The 16,161-nt window shown below is 35.9% G+C and overlaps 1 long non-coding RNA gene across 12 annotated transcripts in view; it reads right to left on the reverse strand.

The window, feature by feature from the left end:
• The window catches only part of LOC144293764 (uncharacterized), a 147,985-nt gene that overhangs the window by 18,894 nt on the left and 112,930 nt on the right, over window positions 1-16,161 (reverse strand). For 11 of the 12 annotated variants that reach the window (XR_013361032.1, XR_013361030.1, XR_013361033.1 and 8 more), the window contains 2 exons: window positions 11,388-11,488; window positions 10,888-10,999 (listed from right to left, as the gene is read on the reverse strand). This is a non-coding gene — a long non-coding RNA (uncharacterized LOC144293764). Of the gene's footprint in view, window positions 1-6,624; window positions 8,259-10,887; window positions 11,000-11,387; window positions 11,489-16,161 lie in introns of those variants that run through there. The other variant, XR_013361028.1, reaches the window with a different exon arrangement.

Below are 16,161 nucleotides of genomic sequence, written 5' to 3' on the forward strand. Positions count from 1 at the left end.
CAAAGTGCTACTCTGTTATAACATATTCTATGATTCTGCAGCCATCCACAATATAACTAACTATTGAACAAGATGGCATAATATTTATCTAATTGGGATCCCAAGTTCAAAATGTCCAAGAATGAGAATGGCAGGATAAGGCAAAATAGCATTAACACTAGACTCTCTGAATGGTCTTCTCAGTGCACTAAAGAAAGCATAATGAAGACACTACTTAAGTAGCAGTGTAAGCTAAGTGGCTTGACCCTTTCCCAAGTCCCTTCTAGCTTTAAAACTCAAATTTGGAATTCAATTTTGAAACAGAGATAGTATTGCAAATCAAATATTCCATATGTTCCCCACATTTCATCTTCTTGAATTCAGGTAGGGCCGAATGACTTATTCTGATCACTGTACTGTGAGCAGGGGTTGGCCAGACACTGAAGAAAAGGTGTGAGTTCCCTTCTCATTCTTAGGAAGCCTGGAGCTCAAAAGTTGAGATGGCTGAGTCATAGGTCAAAGGAGACTACACTGTTGAGGCATCACCTAAAGGACAGGGTAGTGAAGAGTTATTTGACCTACAGATGTCTTTACAGGAGAAGAAATAAGCTTTAGGTATTAAGCCCTTGAGATTCTGTGTTTGCCTGGTACTGAAGCATAAGCTTATCCTCATCTGTCTGCTGAATAATTAACCATCAAAAAGAAAGAGTAATGAAAATCATAAATAAGATGAGAAAATATACTTGGCCAAATGTAAGATCTTGTTAAAATTCCTAAGTTTTAGAATCATCTAAATCTTTCAAGTTTTTATTTCTCATCACAAAACACAACTTTATGTTCTATGTAAAAGGTTGCAAAATCTCAGAAAAAATTCTCTTGAGGCTTTCTAAACATCAAAAAGATCTTTAAGCAACACTTTGAAAAGTTAACAGAAAATTAATTTTAAACACACAGTTCTTTGTTCTTATCTCTAAAGTGAGTGAGTTTAAACTTTCAGTGAAAAGGTGCTGACAAAATGCATTTTGACAGATGATAATACTGTAAATTAGAAACAAATGTAGATTTGAAGGGTCACAATAAGACTGAGTAAAAACTGGAATGCAAATGCATTTTAAACATCTCCTACATCTCTACTGTGGAAAGTCTCTCTTAACTTCTATTTAAAGTTTTTTTTTTTTTGACATGTTAATTCACAATCACATAAACATATACACTGGAGATACTTTAAAGGTGTTTCTCCTTGTTAAAAAAAAAAGTCAGCTGAAAATTCATAGACTTGACTATTCTTATTTTTTAAATGTAAGTACTACTTTTTTTCTCGAAAAATATGTTTTTAATGAATTAAACAGCACAATGATAGTATAGTTTATTCAGAAACAGGTCACAAAAAGTGGTCCTGTTTTATTCAGGATGTCATGTCCCAGATGTTAGAATCTCAATTCTATTTCAATGTGACATTTTCAAAACCAGAAAGCACCCCGAGGGCCTGGCACAAGGAACAAAGAGAAGAAATTTTTCAGATAAAATGAAAAGACCTAATACTACTCAAGGCTGCCTATTTTATAGCTAAAGGTATATTGACAATCACTCTGAGGCAGTTGTACCTACTCTACTGGAATAAACTGATGATATGAGATCCTCTACCTACTGCTGGAGATGTCTTGAGGATTATTCCATAATAGAGAGAATGAACACCATATGCTTGCAATTTAAGAATAAATTAAAAGTGGGCCATTCTATAATTTGTAAACAATGACTAGTGAAGAGGAGAAGAGGCAGCCAGAATGGGGAAGATCAAGATTAGAAAAGATAAGGAATGACAAAAGGCAGGATAAATAATGAAGCTGAAATAGCTTCTTTCACTTCTCATCCAAATGAAAGAGCTTAGTCAGATCTTGGAGCAGGTGTTTGTAACTCAAGGATTTCTGAGGGGGCATCGATGCCTATTCAGGGGATAGTAAAACCTCCACATTTGAAGTAAATACAGAATATATTTGTGAGTTTTTCTAAAGAGAGAAATATAATTTTTGTCAGATTTTTTTCAAAGTTGAAAACTGACTCTAAAGTGGACAATATGTTATAGTCTGATACCAGGCTTAAGCAAGAATCAAATGAAGCATAACATTCACGGCAATCACATCTGAAAGTGGCCCATCATCCAGATCCAGTGGAGACAGAGCAAAATCAGCTGCATTTCTCCCCACCCAGATGAAACTTCAGCTGTCCTTCAAGGCTCAAATTAAATAGGTACTAGTTCTTCAGCACTATCCTTCAGGGATATTAGAAAAAAAGGCACATACATTCTTTTAAATGAAATAAATATAATAATTATGAATTTGTTACTGGAGCAACTGGAGCCCTTAGGCACTGCCTGTAGAAATGCAAAATGGTATGACCACTATGGAAAAAAAGTGTGGTTCTTCAAAAAATTAAAAATGGAATTGCCATACAATTCATCAATCCCCCTTCTAGATATATACCCAACAGTATTAAAAGCAGTGTCCCAAAGAGGTTTTTGGACAACCACGTTCACTGCAACATTTTTCACAGTAGACAAAAGGTAGAAGCAACTCAAATGTCTCTCAAAAGACGAATAAACAAAATGTGCTATAAACATAGAATATTATTCATCCTTATAAAGGAAGGAAATTCTGACACATACTACAACATGAATCAACTCTGAGGACATTATAATAAGTAAAATAAGGCAGTCCGAAAGACAAATACTGTATGATTTCACTTTATATGAAGTGAAGTATCTAGAATACTTAAACTTGTAAGGTCAAAAAAATAAAATGGTGGTTGCCATAGGCTGGAGGGAGGTGAGAGTGGGCAGTTGTTTAATGGTTGATATAGTTTCAGTTCTGTAAGATAAAAAGATTTCTGGAAATCAGTTACACAATAATTCAAATATATTTAATATTGCTATTTATTTGAATATGATTAAATGATAAATTTATATATATATTTTACCACAGTTAAATTGTTTTACTTTTTTTAAAAACATGGTTTAATTCTATATCTATTAACTTACAGGGATTTCCATGCTGTATTTTTAAGTGAGACAAGCAGGTATTGAAATAATGTCTTACAACCTCATTTTTGAAAAAAAGTAAATATTTTAAATGCGTTTATAAAAGTCATATAGTCATATAAATAATGATATACATCAAATTATCAGCTAATTTGAAGCAGGCAATGGCAACTGATTAACTCTGTCTTGTATGTTTTGTTTTTTCACTTCTACAAAGAGCATTTTCTTCAATAACTAAAAATAATAATTAGCAAAGAAAAATGACACAATGTAATAAGGATTCAAGCGGATACAGACATCAAAATCTATGTGAGATGAAGACAGGAGAAAATCTGTGGCTGTAGGAGATGGTTTCTGAAAAGGCTTGTAGCCAAGATCACATAAGAGCTGGACCTTGACCTCTGAGTGACTAAAGAGAGGTTGTCCAGATCTGGAATGCAGGAAAATAAAGACGGCAAGCTTGATGAAGATGGCATCTGTTGCTGTTGTTAAAATAATTCCATGCATATCAGTTTTTCCCTATTCAACTCATGAAGTTTGTGAGCATATCTGATTTATGTGCAACTATGACTAACATTTTAATGACATAGAACATAATTCATAACTCCAAATATTTAACCCCAAATGTGCTTTTCTCATTTAACAATAGACTGTGAACATGCCTCCAGGACAATAAAGATTCAACTGCTTCTTTTTGACAAATTCACATTTAAAAAAAAAAAATCCTATTCATAAATAGAAGGAATAAAAATCAATGAATTAAGCATTCAATTCAATAAATTAAAAATAATAAAATCGACTTTAGAAAACACAAATGAAGATAGATAACATTAAAAATTTAAGGAATTGATAGATCCAAGATGAGAGGGAAAACTAATGAGCATAAAAGAAAACTTTGCAAAACTCTATCCAAAAGAACTTAAAATCCAAGTGAAATAGATTTTTTAGGAAAATGCAAATTTCTGAAATTGTATCCAGAAATTGGAAAACTGAACTACATCGACTGCCATGTAAGAAACTGAGAAATTCAAAGAGGTAAAAAACAAAACAAAACAAAACAAAACAAAAACCTCTAATGCTCAGAACTCACACAGGTAATTAAAAACAAGAAGATGGGATTCATGTAACAAGACATGAGTAACCAAGGATCCCAATTCCTAGCATATGACATTTGTTTAGTTGTGATATGACCACTGATGCAAGAAAAAAGCATTTGTAAGCGTAAGGATGTGTTTAGATGGAAAGGCAACACAGAAAAGTTGTTCTCTCCCTACTCTTAACCTTTAATGCCAACTCAACTACACTGGCTTAACAAAGTTCCTGACTAGCTGTCAGTTGGTTTCTGCTAAGGGAGTTCTAGGAAGCCCTGATTGTTGATGGAGATGATGAGTGCCATGTGACCCCCCATTACTGACTGCAACCTGGATGAACATCTGATAAAGGACAGTTAACATATATTATGACTAATGTTCTACAAAACTTTATTGGTCAATCACAATCACTTTGGAAATTTTACTATTACCAAAAAAAAATCCCAGTTGTTCAGTGAGTCATAGAGGCAGCGGTAGATAAGGGTGGCCAAGTCATGTTAATTAGTATACTGTATTAGTAAAACAGAAACATAAAGGATCGCCAAACTCAGCTGCAAGAAGGCAACACTGAAATCCACCCAGAGTGGCTTTGGATCTTTTTTTTTTAAGGTTTTATTTATTTATTTATTCATGAGAGACACAGAGAGAGAAAGAGAGAGAGAGAGAGGCAGAGACACAGGCAGAGGGAGAAACAGGCTCCATGCAGGGAGCCTGACGTGGGACTCAATTCTGGGTCTCCAGGATCAGGTGCTGGGCTGAAGACTGCGCTAAACCACTGAGCGACCCAGGCAGCCCGGCTTTGGATCTTAACAGCCTTTCAGTAATCACCTCAGAAAAGTCTGGGTAGGCTAGGGTTCCTGTTCTTCTGGTGAGGCCCAACGGATTGTGTTTCCTTAGCTTCTCACGAGGCCTCACAACACAGCTGGAATCCCTGTCTTTGTCATTTCCACTTCCATCCAGATCATGAAATTCACCCCTGCCCCTCCCCATTTAGCTGAGAAAGTTTCTGTTCTGGGCTCTGGCCTCAGAAACAATTCTCAGAAAACATTTTGAATTCCTGAACTGGTGGCTCGATTTACCACTTTGGAAAGATTAAAGAAATTGGTCTTTTTCTAAGGCTGAAAAGATAGTGAGGAAATTTATTAATGGTATTCAAGAACATGATGGATTCTTACATAGGTGGTACTGACCAGCTGTTCTCCATCTCTACTGAGAGCAGAACAAAGGGAAATGGTGTTAAATTGCAAAATTAGGGATTTTGTCAATTTAATAAATCACCGGGTCCTCATTCTCTCATCTCCCACTCCCTGTCCCAGTTGCTAACCTTTATCAGCTAAGTGTTCATTACTAGGCATTTCATTTTCAATTCCATTTATTCCTAAGTAGGAGGACCTAAGCAGTCCTGCTCTTTGATTTATGGATGTACAGTGTACTGCCCAAGTCCTTCTCAAATCTGCGTCTGTGATGAAGCATCGCTTGTCAGAAGCACTATACAGAGCAGTAGAATGAGGGCAAATGCTGACACACTTTTCAGTTCCAATCACGCCGGACCTCTGATGCCAAATAACACAGAGGTGCACAATTTCTCCACATCGTTTTGTCGATTTCCCTCCAAACTGCATGGTTATGGGACACTTTGTTATCAGTTCTAAGGCAGCCCTGACAGCAGGGAGTGTGAGTATTATAAGGAGCAATTTAATTCTATGAAATGAACCTAATGAAAGTACACAGGTAGAGCAGAGTCATGGGGCCAAGAAACCAATGGAAGAGATACCAAGAGGATCTGTCTAGGGAGAGTGGACTGTGCTTAGCAGGGATGGCAACACAAGACAGTGATAAAGACTTGGCAATGACTTCAAGCTGAGATGTGCTGAGGATATGAAGACTCATTTGCCCAGCATCTACCCCTTTAGATTAAAAAAAAAAAAAAAGTAGGCTCTTTTTAAGTTTTAAGAAAGTTATCTCCCAAGGTGCCCAGTGCAGTCAAACAAGAAAGACTGTGATATGTTCCACCCAGAGACGCCTAACAACAAGATGTTACAGCACATACATTGGAATTTTCTAAGACGTTTCTGTAGAAATAAAACCCACACAGACTATCCTATATACAAAGGAGGAGAAAAGCTAACCAAGTCCTCAAGGACATCACACCCATCAAATTAGAAAGAAGCTCCTTTCACTTACATAAAGCTTTTGATTTTTTCAATCTGATTGTTTCCCTGGGAGTGAAACTGCTATCAATGAAGAGATATCAGTCTTCCAGAGGCCCTGTCACCAGATAACTGTCCGCATATTATGCAGAACAAGAAAATATGTTTGTGCTCTTTACAAAAACCATCAGTATCTCAGTACCACCCAATTCATTTGGCTTTGATTTTGTCATTTTCCAAGATTGTGAAAAGTGAAACAGTCATATGGATTTATGGTTGTGCCAATGCTATTTGCAGTAAATAATCACACTCCCTGAAAGGCACAAACAGAGAAAGTAATGGAGTCAATGTGAGAGGGCAGCTCTTTTTTTTTTTTATTCTTTTTTAAATTTAAATTCCATTTGCCAACATCTAGAACATCATTAGTTTCTATGTAGTTTTCAATAATTCATCAGTTGCATATAACACCCATGCTCATCAGATCACATGCCCTCCTTAATGACCATCACCCTATTTACACCATCCCCCCAGAAACCTCCCTTTCAGCAACCAGCAGTTTGTTTCCCAGAGCTAAGAGTCTTTCATGGTTTGTTTCCCTCTCTGATTTTTTTCCCATTCAGTTTCCCGTCTTTCCCTGGAGCTCTTCTGCATTATTTCTTATATTCCCCATATGAGTGAAACCATGTGATAATTGTCTTTCTCTGATTGACTTATTTTAACTTAGCATAATACCCTCCAGTTCCATCCATGTCAAAGTAAATGGTATGTATTCACCCTTTCTAATGGATGAGTAATATTCCAGTATGTGTAATATGTGTGTATATATATACACACACCGCATCTTCTTTATCTATTCATCTGTCAAAGGACATCATGGTTCCTTCCACAGTTTGGCTATTGTAGACATTGCTGCTATGAACCTTGAGGTGCAGGAGCCCTTTTGTTTCACTACATCTGTATTTTTTGGGTAAATACCCAGTAGTGCAATTGCTGGGTCATAGAGTAGCTTTATTTTTAACTTCTTGAGGAACCTCTACAGTTTTCCAAAGTGGCTGTACCAGCTTGCATTCCTACCAACAGTAAAGAGGGTTCCCCTTTTACCACATTCTTGCCAACATTTGTTGTTTCCTCTCTTGTTTTTAGCCATTCTAACTGGCGTAAAGTGGTATTTCATTGTGGTTTTGATTTGTATTTCCCTGATGATAAGTGATGTTGAGCATTTTTTCATGTGTCTGTTGGCCATTTGTTTGTCTTCTTTGGAGAAAAGTCTGTTCATGTCTACTTCCCATTTCTTGCCTGGATTATTTATTTTTTGGATGTTGAGATTGATTAAGTTTTTATAGATCTTGGATACTAGCCCTTTATCTGATATGTTATTTGCAAATATCTTCTCCCATTCTGTAGATCGTCTTTTAGTTTTGTTGACTGTTTCCTTTGCTGTGCAGAAGCTTTTTATCTTGATGAAGTCCCAGTAGGTCATTTTTACTTTTGGTTCCTTTGCCTTTAGAGACATGTCTTGCAAGAAGTTGCTTCAGCCGAGGTGGAAAGGTAGCTGCCTGTGTTCTCCTCTAGGATTCTGATGGATTCCTGTCTCACATTTAGGTCTTTCATCCATTTTCAGTTTATCTTTGTGTATAGTATAGTATAGTATAGTATAGTATAACAGAATGGTATAGTTTCATTCTTCTGCATATGGCTGTCCAATTTTCCTAGTACTATTTATTGAAGAGTGTCTTTTTTCCATTGGATAGTCTTTCCTGCTTTGTCAGAGATTAGTTGACCATAGAGTTGAGGGTCCATTTCTGGGTTCTCTATTCTGTTCCACTGATCTATGTGTCTGTTTTTGTGCCAGTACCAGGATGTCTTGATGATCCATGGCTTTGTAACAGAGCTTGAAGTCAGGCATTGTGATGCCTCCAGCACTGATTTCCTTTTTCAACATTCCTCTGGCTATTCAGGGTCTTTTCTGGCTCCATATAAATCTTAGGACTATTTGTTCCAACTCTGTGAAAAATGTCAATGTTATTTTGATAGCAATTGCATTGAATGTATGGATTAATCTGGGTAGCATACACATTTTAACAATATTTATTTTTACAATCCATGGCAGCTCTCTTCATAGAACTTAAATTCTACTAGAACCACATCATCATAAGCTTAGTGGTTTTACACTGAATTTTGAGCATGAGACACTCAGGATGAAAAGAAAACTATAAAAAATACTTAAACTCATCTTTAACTATTTATAATCATATTATCAAAAATTCAGATGAGCAAGCAATTTAAAACTTGTTTTTATTATTTAAAACTGGATAGCATTCCTTCAATAATGGCTTTAGGGATGTATATATATATACTTATACATATAATCTGTAATATATATAAATATATACAGATATATTCATATAATGTGTGTGTATATATAATCATTACTTCATCACTTTGACTTTTTCAATCAGTAATTTATCCTATCCCCTACTATGGATCTGTAAGTATGAAAGAAATCCGTAACAGAGGCTGAAGTAAAATGTTGACTTGAAAAGTCAAAACAAGGGCAGCCCCCATGGCTTAGCAGTTTAGCGCCGCCTTCAGCCCATGGCGTAACCCTAGAGACCAGGGAACAAGTCCCACATCAGACTCCCTGCATGGAGCCTGCTTCTCCCTCTGCCTCTCTCTCTAAAATAAATAAATAAATAAATAATAAACAAACAAACAAATTTAAAAAAAAAAAAGTCAAAACAAAACAATACAATAATAAGTCTGATTCCACAAATTCCAGATACCTCATTCTTTTGCATCACATCTCATATTTTTTGCCTGCTATAGGAAACATCACTGAAAGAATCAGAAGATCTGAAAAACAGTCTTGGATTCTCAACCTCGGAAATTTAGGTCAGAGACAAGCTGGATCCATATCTGATACTTAACCCGGAAATATGAACAGACCAGGAGCTGACTCAAGTCTGCACACCACATGCCTTGTCTTACTCTGAATGTGCTTGACAGCCTGAGCCTTAGTGGAATATTCTGGTCAAAGATTCCCATATTTTTAAATCAAGATGAATGTTTGAGGATTTATATAAGAAATGCCCATGTTTCTGGGCCATGCAACTGACACTGGCTTCAAGAGCTCATGAGTTATTCCTCAGAGCCTTTAAGGGCGACAGGTTGTAAATTTGCTTACTTTGTCCTGCGCTTCCCTCCAGCCTCACAGTAACTCTCTCAATTTGGCAAATTATCTTTCTCTAGCCATTAGAATTGACAAATAGGTAAAGGGGGTTGAGGAGCACTGGCGATCTATTTATCCTAGTGATCAAACTTCTAAAACTCTGGAATCTAATAAGAAAGGGTATAAATGCAAGACATTCTCCTTGATTATGTGGAGGAATGTCATTATATCCTCGAAAAGTATACTTAATGAGATAGTTTAAATACTCTGGAAAGAAAGGGGCTTGATTACTACAACAGTTGACATAGTTAAGAGCTCATTTATTGTGGTTTTATGTATCTAAAATGCACTTTCCATACATAAGAATGGAAATCTGCTGGCTGATAAACTCTTTAAAAGGAAGATTCTATCATATACTTAAATTCCTTTGAGGATACTGAGTGCTCCATATGATAACTATTATAATTATAAGCATTTGTCAAGATGGTTTAAAATACTCTTATCACAAAATGCTTGATTATAACAGTGGACTGATGTGGCTAGGAGCTCTATCATAGTGATTGTGTATAAAAGCCTACATCGTCTACATCGTACATTTGTGAAATGGAAGAAGGGTTTTTCCACTAAATGCTAAAAGTCTAGAAAAGCTCCATTTGTGATTTAAGCACCCTGAAGAAGGGCAGGGAGAGCTCAGACCTGGGCTTTGAGGCCCAAACTGAATCCTCATTATTAAAATCTCAGAGGATTAATAATACATCTGTGGCACTGGAAAAGATAGTAACAAACTTTGACATTGTTACCAACTGCTGACACTACAGAAGAGGGGTTTGCAAGCAGCTCAACATATCTGGATGTCATTCCCATCATAATGTGATACATTAATGACCTGCCATGAATTATGTTATAAATAGCTTCAAGTTTATTTTCACTTTTAGTAATACAACAAACTAAATGAGTCTTTAGACCCAGTTTCAAGTTTAACTGTTGCAATCACTCCAAGGGATTCCCTTATCTATTTGAGTTAAATTTAAAATCACAACTTAAAACCTTGTGGAATCTATTGAATGTTTCATAGGATGGTCATGTTGAAAGTGGATTTAATCAATGGTCATTTTATATGAACTTCCAAATACTTCCCTGAGCAAGGAAGAAAGAGTGGCAAAACAATAGAATCATCCAGAAGTAATAAAGTGCTTATGTACCAAAAACATTTAAAACACAACGCTATTTGATATATACAGCAAATCTGTGGAGAGAAATAATGATTTTAACAGGCCAACATACAGTTCTAGGAGCTATAGAAGGATGATTCTTTCACTAAAAAGCACTGGAAACTTCTCAGCTATAGCTTAAACTTTCAGAAGCTGAAGGAAGTAAATAATGAAAGACTATGATATCACATCAGGAAACACTCAAGTTCAACTTAACAAGAAGCTACATCACCTCTCCATATCCATTTCTTACCCAGGAGCAGGAAGAGTACATATTATTACATTGCCATCCATTCTGTAGCTACTACATTCTCAAAATTCATCAGCTGATGAAATATGATGGAAGATGCTTCATGTCATTTTACCTGAAAAAATAGGCAGTTATTGAAAAAACAGTGATGTATTTTATAGTTAGAAGTCTAATGGAATTTTTAGGCTCGAAGCTTCCAGAAGGATAGGTACCACTTTTTCCAGCTCCTGGAGAATATTTGCTTTTAAAATGTCACCCAAACCATCTCTCAGCAGGTTTTTTTAAATATTAATATTCTCCTATTGTATCATTACATTGTACTATATCATTACTATTGTTGTTATTCTTACTATCCTTAGTCTGTCTAACTTGTCTCCAAGACTAGGGAATCATGAAATTTTATACAGCACTCTCAGAAAATCATACATATACATGTCACACAGGTGTAAGTGGAGGAGCTTGCCTGGCTGCCCTGATTGCTGAGGTGTCTTAGTTCAGCTTACCTGTGACCCACTCAGGTATCAAATGAGAAATCTCTGTGCTAGGTTCTGGGCTCATTAAAAGCAGGGTATTTATCTTCATGTCCATAGTTCCAGATAGTGCACTCGATAAGTACATGTCAAAGAAAAAAAAAACAAAACAAAAAACAAATTTATTAAGGTAGATTATAAAGTGTTTCACAGCCCTGGCTCTAAACCAAGTTCTGTATTATCTTCAGCCACTCATCCCCACTTGTAATTCATCCTAGGCTCTGAAGTATTCTAATATATATTTATGCCCTAGTCCTGTGCTTACTAACGTGGTCCATGGCAAGCATTCAATTAAAAAAAAAAAAAAAAATCTAAGACCTTCAACAGAGCAATGCCAGAATGTTACTGTTGCAGAAACACTTGCAATCCTCCCACACACATTATCAGAGTCTGAGGTAAAACCCCACCCTTCCCTCTCCTATCCTTGTATCCAGTCAAGTGCTAGGTCCTACCAATCTAACTCCCTAATATCTCTCCAATCCATGCATTTCTCTCCATATCTGGATCACCAGATCACATTAGGCCCTCATTATCTCTCACCTAGACAGTTCCCATATTCTCTTGATCTTTTTTCATTTTATTTATTTATTCACGAGAGACACAGAGCACACGCGAAAGAGACAGAGACACATGCAGAGGGAAAAGCAGACTCCACACAGGGAGCCCGAAACGGGACTCAATCCCAGGGAGCCCAAAACGGGACTCAATCCCGGGTGTCCAGGATCACAACCTGGGCTGAAGGCGGCAATAAACCACTGAGCCACCCAGGCTGCTCTCTCCTGATCTTTCTTAAAGCATTTACCTGCCTTTCTTCACACAGCAGCCCAAAGAAGCTTCAAAAATACAAATATGATGCCAACAAACTGGACAATCTAGAAGAAACTGTTAAATTCCTAGAAACATGTAACCTCTTAAAACCGAATCAGGAAGAAATAGAAAATTTGAACAGACCGATTGCCAGCAGTGGAATTGAATCAGTAATCAAAACACTCCCAACAAAGTCCAGGCCAGATGGATTCACATGTGAATTCTCCCAAACATTTAAAGAAACATTAATATCTATTCTCAATTTTTTTTCCAAAAAAGCAGAAGAGGAAGACTTCCAAATTCATTCTATGAGGCCAGTACTATCCTGATACCAAAACCAGACAAAGACACCACAAAAACAAAACAAAACTAGAAGCCAATATCTGATGAACATAGATGCAAAAAATCCTCAACAAATACTAGCAAAACAAATCCAACAATACATTAAAAAAATCATTTACCACAATCAGGTGAGACTTATTCCTAGATTCAAAGGTAATCCAATATCCACAAATCAATTGACATGATACATCATATCAATAAAAGAAAGGGTAAAAATTATATGATTAATTCAATAGATGCAGAGAAAGCATTTGACAAAGTACAATATTACATTCATGATAAAAACCCTCACCAATGTAGGTTTAGAGGGAATATACCTCAACATAATAGATGTTTTATATGAAAAACCCATGGCTAACATCATACTCAATGGGGAGAACTGAGAGCTTTTCCCCTAAAATCAGGAACAAGACAAGGATGTCCACTCTTACCACTTTGATTCAACATAGTACTGGAAGTCCTAACCTCAGCAATTTGACAAGAAAAAGAAATAAAAGGCCATCCAAATTGGTAAGGAAGAAGTAAAACTTTCACTCTTTGCAGATGACATGATACTATACACAGAAAACCATAAACACTCCAAAATAACTACTAGGACTGATAAATGAATTAAATAAAGTTGCAGGATACAAAATCAATGTGTAGAAATCTGTTGCATTTCTATATGCTAATAATGAAGCAGCAGAAAGAGAAATTAAGAAAACAATCTCATTTGTAATTGCACCAAAAATAATAAAACATCTAGGTAAAACTTAACCAAAGAGGTGAAAGATCTGTACTCTGAAAACTATAAAACACTGATGAAAGAGATGAAGGCAACACAAGGAAATAGACATTCCATGCTCATGGATTGGAAGAACAAATACTATTTAAAAAGAGAGAGAGAAAGAGAGAACAAATACTGTTAAAATGTCTATATTACCCAAAGCAATCTAAAGATTTAATGCAATCCCTATCAAAATACCAACAGTATTCTTCACAGAATCAGAATAAACAATCCTAAACTTTGTATGGAATCATAAAAGATTCTAATAACCAAAGAAATTTTGAAAAAGAAAAGCAGAACTAGAGGTATCACAATTCCAGACTTCAAATTATATTTCAAAGCTGTAGTAATTCAAACACTATGGTATTGGCACAAAAACAGATACATAAAACAATAAAACAGAATACAAAAGCCATATGTAAACCCACAATTACATGGTCAATTGATCATCAACACAGGAGGCAAGAATATACACTGGAAAAAAAAAAAACATCTCTTCAATAAATGGTACTGGGAAATGGACATCTACAAGCAAAAGAATGAAACTTAATCGTTTTCTTATACTATACACAAAAATAAACTCAAAATGGATTAAAGACTTAAATTGAGACCTGAAACAATAAAAATCCTAGAGTGGAACACAGGCAGTCATTTCTCTGACACTGGCCATAGCAACATCCTTCTGGATAAATCTCCTGAGGCAAGGGAAACAAAAGCAAAGAAACTACTGGGATGACATCAAAGTAAAAAGCTTCTACACAGAGAAGGAAACAACCAACAAAACTAAAAAACAATTTACTGAATGGGAAAAAATATTTGCACATCATGTATCTGATAAAGGGTTATTATTCAAAATATACAAAGAACTTATACAGCACAACACTAAAAAACAATTAAAAAATGGTCAGAGACATGAACAACCATTTCTCCAAAGACGACATGAAAAGATTTTCAACATCACTCCTCATCAGGTAAATACAGATCAAAACTACAATCTGAGATATCACCTCACATCTGTCAGAGTGGCTAAAATCAAAAACAGGAAAAAAGAATTGGCAAGGGTATGGGAAAGAAGGAACCCTTTTGCACTGTTGATGGGAACACAAACTAGTGCAGCCACTGTGGAAGACAGTATGGAGGTTCCTCAAAAAATTAAAAATAGAGCCACCCTATGATCCACTAACCACACTACTGGGTATTTACCCAAAAAATATAAAAAACATTAATTTGGAAAGATATACACAACCCTATGTTTATAGCAGCATTATCTACAATAGCCAAATTATGGAAGCAGCCCGAGTGTCCACTGATAGATGAATGGATACAGAAGATGTAGTGTGTACACACACACACACACACACACTAGAATATTATTCAGCCATAAAAAAATGTTATCTTGCCCTTTGCAACAACATGGATGGATCTACAAAATATAATGCTAAGTGAAATAAGCCAGTCAGAGAAAGACAAATGTCATAGGATTTCACTTGTATGTGGAATTTAAGAAACAAAACAAGTGAACAAAAGGAAAAAGAAGAAAAATAAAAAATCAGACCCTTAACTATAGGGAACAAATGGATGGGTTACCAGAGGAAGGGTGCATGGGGAGAATGGGTGAAATAGGTGAAAAGGAATGTACTTGTCTTCTTGAGCACTGAATAATGTATGGAGCTGTTGGATCACTATACTGTACACCTAAAAATATCATAGCACTATATGTTAACTACACTACAAAGAAAATGCTTAAAAACGCAAATATGAGAATCTCACTAAAATCTGTCAGGCTCTTATCGATATACTTAGAATTAGGAAAAAAAAAAAAAAAAAGAAATCCTTAACATGGCCTATGGTGGTCTTGTGTGATCTGTGCGCAGATCTTTCCCATTATTTTATACTCAACACTTTTTATTATTTCCCTAAATATAAGTTCACCCCCACTTCAGAACATTGACAAATAGTTTGTTTCAGATGTCTACTCACTCTTTCTTCTTAAACTAGTTAATGTCCAGTTACTCTTTAGGTACAGATCAATAGTCGAAATCTCAAGAGAAATTTAACTAAGGTTAATTTATTTATTAATTAGGATTCCTAACAGATGTTATGTTCTGCCCTGGGCTTTGGAAATACAGGTGTAAACAAGGAAAAAAAATGTGCCTGCTTCCATAGAGGCTATGAAGTAAGATTTCATGTGGCTGTAAGTAATTAAAAAGCCTAGTAGAATAGTGAAAGCACATAATGAATATTTTTTCTCAAGTACATGAAGTCCAAGAGAGGCAAGCCTTGGATTGATACAATAGGTGAGCTAAACAATGTCATCAGTGACCAAAGCTCTTTTCATGTTTTTACTTCTTTTCCTTAATACAGAAGCTTTTGGTGTTTTCATTCCTACCATTCTTGGCCACATGATGATAATTCTTTAGACTCTAAGGCAGCACTACAAGGATAAAAGGGTGATACTTCTTATCAGGATAGTAAAATCTCCGCAGGAATTGCTCAACAGACTTCCTCGTATAACTCCTTTGCCAGAACAGTGCTACATTATGCCCCTGTACTACTGTGAAGGTCAAGGAATTGAAAGTTATTAGCTGAGCAACTGCCACACAGGGTATAACAAAGCCTCTGTAATTAAAAAAGGAGAGCGGATACAGAGTTTGCTACATGAAATTTATATGTTGGGGGAAAAAAAAAAAACACTTTGGTGAGCAGAATAATGGCCCTCAACAGTGTCCACATTCTGCTCCCTCAAATCTGTAAATATGTTAGTTACATGATGAAGGACAATAGGGGAGAAGATCGACTTAACTTTGCTAATCAGCTGACCTTAAAATAAGA

The sequence above is a fragment of the Canis aureus genome, chromosome 22 (genome assembly GCF_053574225.1).
Source record: "Canis aureus isolate CA01 chromosome 22, VMU_Caureus_v.1.0, whole genome shotgun sequence".
NCBI classification, from domain to species: Eukaryota; Metazoa; Chordata; class Mammalia; order Carnivora; family Canidae; genus Canis; species Canis aureus.